The sequence below is a fragment of the Marmota marmota genome, unplaced genomic scaffold, assembly GCF_001458135.2.
Source record: "Marmota marmota marmota unplaced genomic scaffold, marMar, whole genome shotgun sequence".
Taxonomy (NCBI): domain Eukaryota; kingdom Metazoa; phylum Chordata; class Mammalia; order Rodentia; family Sciuridae; genus Marmota; species Marmota marmota.
In genome coordinates, this window is record NW_025999990.1 from 37739105 (window position 1) to 37744399 (window position 5295).

The following is a 5295-nucleotide window of genomic DNA, read 5'->3' on the forward strand; positions in this document are numbered from 1 at the left end:
TTTTTTTTTTTTTTTTTTTTTGACCCATTACAGAAGTCTTTCAATTACAGCTTCCCAGCACATCTGGCTAAGATCTTGGTTTGACACTTAAGGACCAGTAATGTCCAGTTCTTGTATTCTAGTTGCAATGTTTGAATTACACTGAACTGCTCAGGAAGCATTTAATATTTCTGTTTTGCAACAATGTTTAATTATCTGAATGGTTTGAAAGTTGGCAGTAGTCAAAGTCTTTGAGAGATCGCAAAAATTAAACAAACAAAAACTAAATGACCTGAAAGATAGATCTCATTATCTTCTGTTTTTAAATAATGTATAGTGATTGGTGGCAGAAATAGATAAAGCAAGCAGATGCCTCAAATCAACTTGATTTTTTAAAAATCTTTTCTCTTTGAAGACATTGCCTGTTTCTAGTATAAACACCAGAGAATCTACTGCAGTACAAGTTAGACATCAAACTCTTTCTACTAGGGGATGGTCAAATTTAACATTGTCACTCATGAGAAAAATGTCAAAGGAATATCTCTGTACTGAGTGAAAAGTAAAATATTTGCATATAAGATGATACCTATGTGAGGACATTCAGTTCATGTTTGATGATAGAAATGCAAACACCAAGGCAAAGATGTGACTGATTAAGTTTTTTAACCATTTGATTTCATAATTTATATAAACAAAATAATACAGTATAGTTTACTATTCTGATGGAGATCTAGGTAAAAAAAAAAAAATAGACCACCAATGTGACTCTTCAGTACATAAGTGCTCTTCAGGGCAGAGGAGTAGGGAAGATTAACAAAACTCAGTTCTGAGCATTTGAAATCAGAAAAAAAAAATCATAATTTTTAGCAACTCCACATTTCTTCCTACTCACCCCTGCCTCCACCAGCTCCTGGTATGTTCTAGAGATCTGCTATACATCATACTTGTAGCTAACCATTTTGGATTGTACACTTAAAAGTCTGTTAAAAGGGTAGATTTTGTTTCAATGTTCTTGCCATGATAAAATATAATTTTAAATATGATAAATAGTCAAGTTCTATCTACAAAAAAGATTGGCTGATTGTAGTTGTAAATATATTTAAAAAGTGAGCAAAGTATCAAAATTAGTCATACAGTGGTCCAGCTCTCTGTCTCAGGTAATGAGAGATTTGAAACATACTGATCCCACCCAGTAGGTGGGCAGTTTTGACACCACTTACCTCCATCTGAAGTGGGGAGAGTGTTATCTTCAGAAAGAAACTTTTCAATGTTTCTCTTTCTGTATAGGTGAAAATGTTCATAATAAAATATTGGAAAGCTAAAAAGAAAAGAAAAGGAAAAAAAAGAACATAGTGCCTTTGCTTTCTCCTTCCGTACAAACTCTATATTTCAACTCTAGGTCACATCATTTAACTCTAAGTTACATTACCTTTCCAGAAATGCTTGTTGGAGTGGGCAATCACACTGGGTCTTCCAGACAGCTCAGGTGAGCAAAGAGGCAAAAGGGATTTCCTTTTTACATCCATCTTTCTTTCTGCCCTAAAACTAAAGAAAAAGGAAAGATGAAAACCTGATCATCCTCAGTTTGGGGACGTATCTACAAGGCAGGTCCCCTCTTCCTGTGTGCCAGCAGACTAGCTTATGCAGCGTGTTCCCCTCTTCTCACCAATTTCGATCATCCGGTGTCTGTATTCATCTATGTGCAAAATATCACATACACTATTAGACTGCCAAGAGGTGTGTGCACTTTTGAATTCTATGAATGAATAAAAAGATATAATACGTAGCACTTGTATTTTCTACTTTTTAAACAGCATTACATACTTAAGTTGTACAACTTGGTATATATATGTATATATGTACACATATACACACATATATATATACAAGCATAAATACAAACACTGTGGACCAATAACCACATTAAGCTAATGAATACATCTGTGAAGTTACATAGGTACTCTGTGTATGAGTGAGTGAGTGTGTGTGTGTGTGTGTGTGTGTGTGTGTGGTGTAGAACACTTGAGATCTGTTTTCTTAGCAAATTTCCAGTATACTAAACAGTATTGTTGACTACTGTCACCATGCTGTACAGGGGAGCATCAGAATGCATCCATTTGCATAACTGAAACTTGGTAGATTCTGACTAATATCTCCCAATTCCTTCATCCTCCAACCTCTGGCAACCACCATTCTATTTTCTGCTTCTATAAGATCTAATTTTTTAGATTTCTCATATAAGTAAGGTTATGTGGTATTTGTCTGTCTGTAACTTATTTTATTTAGTATAATATTCTGCATTTTGTATTCATGCTCTCTTAAAGGGCAGGATTTTCTTTTTCTCAATACTGAAAAATATTCCTCTCTCTCTCTCTCTCTCTCTCTCTCTCTCTCTCTCTGTATGTGTGTATGTGTGTGTGTGTGTGTGTGTGTTTTACAGCTTCGTAATCCATCCATTGTCAACAGACATATAGGTCATTCCCATGCCTTAGCTATTGTGAATAATGCTATCATTACCTTAGGATATCATGCAACTCAATAGCAAAAAAAAAAAAAAACAACAACTAGTAATCCAATTTTAAAATGGGCAAAAAGTATGAATAAGACATTTTTCTAAAGGATGTATACAAATGGCCAACAGGCATTGGAAAAGTTGCTCAGTATCACTAATAATCAGAGAAATTCAAATCAAAACTACATTGAGAGATAATCTCACAACTGCTTGAAAGGCTGTTATCAAAAAGACAAAAGATAACAAGTATGGGAGAGAGGATGTCGTTGGAAGGGAACCCTGGTCCACTGTTGGTGGGAATGTGAATTGGTACAGCTATAATAGAAGACACTATGGAGACTCCTCAAAAAATTAATAATAGAGCTACCTTATGGTCCAGCAGTCCCACTACTGGATATGTATCCAGAAGAATTGAAATAGGTTTCTCAAAGAAACATTTTCAACTTTTTAGCTGGTTTTTCTAATTTTTAATAACTTGCTTAGGTGATCTCATATTTTTCTATTTTCAGTTGGTCAATATCTATTGGAAGAGAACTGCCTTTTGAGTGGTCACACTTTAGTTACTACATTAGCTAGAGTAGTAGATGAAGACACCTCTGAACAGGTGGCATTTGAACTGAATCCTAATCAGTGTGAAAAAACCAGTCATGAGCAGAGTTGAAAGAAGAAGGAATGGCAAATTTAAAGGCCCCGAGTCAGGACAGGCTTTGTGGGTTGAGGGGACAAAGAATGAAGTCCATGTGGTAGAGAATGGTGTACAAGGATGAGTATATGTAGGCAGCATATCACTCATATGGGGCCTTCTAGATTACTGTAAGAAGTTTGGGTTTTATGATATTTCAATGGAAAATCCCTAGAGAACTTTAAACAAAGATATGAGATGAATTGTTTTTTCTTTTAAATACTCGGACTTAGAAGAGATTCTAGAAAAGAAGCGGAGATTATAAGACTATTTAGAAAGCCATTTAAGTTTACCAAAAGAAAAACAGAGAGGCCTGGTCCAGGGTGATTTCAGTAGATATGAGATACTATCACATTCAGAATGTATTTTTGAAATAGGTCATTCTGATTGAAGGATTGGATATAGGAAAAATAAGAATAGAATGATAAAGAATGACTTTAAGTTTTGGGCTTGATCAAGTTGGTGAATAATACCGTTAGCTGAGATGTAGCAGAACATGATAGGAACAGGGTTGGAGCTGAGGCTAAAAGGTGAGTTCAATAAATGTTTCTTGAAAGAAAAAAAGGGTGAGTTCAATATAGTGTATCTTAAATTTAAAATGACTAATACCTATCCAAATAAATATGCTTCCTGGATGTCAACTTCAATCATCTGGTGAGAGATAATAGGGGAGTTAACCAAGGAAGTATCAGTGGGAAGGGAGAAGGGGGCAGATTTGAAAAATATTTGAAAAGCCAAAACTAAACAGGATGTGGCTATTGATGGCAGGTGAGGGAATTTCCTCCTTGCAGTCTGGCTAAGAGGAGCTTACCTGATGAAATTACACACTTGAATTGGAAGCATGTTTACATTATTCCTTCCTTCCTCTGCCTTTTTGAAATTGCTTTGTGAAGGTACCTTGTCCTTCCAACTCTAAGGTCAGGGACCAATCACCCACACACAGCAGCCTACGGAATAATACAAGATCTGTGTCTGGGAGGAATATTCTGGAGACTATTTGGTGCTAATTTTTCATTTTATAAATGAAATGAATACAGTCCTGAGAGGTTCACTTGCTAAAGGTCACACACCAGCTTTCAGGAAAAGTCTGCAATGTTATTGGAAGCCTTCCCCTTTTGCTCCAATTCTACTTGTGGGGCAACCTTCAAAGGATGAAGCTTCATCCCTTGTATGTCAGAAAATTGGGTCTGTCCTGGAAGGAGTCAGTGTAAAGGTTACCAGGGCAGGCTCCAGTATCCAACTGCCAGCACCAGACTCCTCACGGGGCCCCTCTAGATCATACGACCTGACTTGCTCACCTCATATGTGAAATGGAGATGGTAATACTTTAATTTTATGGAGTTCTTATAAGGACTAAGTGAATAATGCCTGCCAAGCCCTTGGCCTAAGTTGAGCTCATGGAAGGTTCACAATAAATTTTAGCCATCTTTTTTATTGCTTTGGGTGATTACTTGATATCACTTGCCTCTGTCTTGTAGCATGTAGGACGCCAACATTAATAACAAACACAGAAGTTGATTGCTCTGGTATGAAGGGTGCATGAAATAATTGTAGGTGAGTACTGAAGGGAGAAAAGAAGGAAGAAAGGAGGGAGGGAAAGAAGAAGGGAGGCTCCAATATGGAAAGATCTTTCTTATAATCTGGCCCACATACTGAAATGTGAAAATGTAGCAGGTATTTCTTTTTAGTTTTTTTTTAATATCTAATTAGTTTCATATGACAGTAGAATGCACTTTGACACATCACACATAAAAGGAGTATAATTTCTCATTCTTCTGGTTGTACATTATGTAGAATCACACTGGTCATGTAGTCATGTATGTACATAGTGTCCGATTCATTCTACTATCCTTCCTATCCCCATCCATACCCTTCCCATCCCTTCACTCCCTCTGCCTAATCCAAAGTATCTCTACACTTCCCTGCCCACCCCCATTGTGAATTAGCATCTGCATATCAGAGAAACTGTTTGGCCTTTGGTTTGGGGGGATTAGCTTATTTTACTTAGCATGATATTCTCCAGCTCCATTCATTTACCAGCAAATATCTTAATTTCATTTTTCTTTAAGGCTGAATAATATTCTATTATATATATATATATATATATATATATATATAACAG

At 36.2% G+C, this 5295-nt stretch overlaps 1 protein-coding gene across 7 annotated transcripts in view; it reads left to right on the forward strand.

Annotated features, from left to right (window-relative positions):
• Window positions 1-5295, forward strand: part of Chst9 (carbohydrate sulfotransferase 9) — a 246081-nt gene that overhangs the window by 126290 nt on the left and 114496 nt on the right. The gene's annotated exons all lie outside the window — the stretch shown is intronic.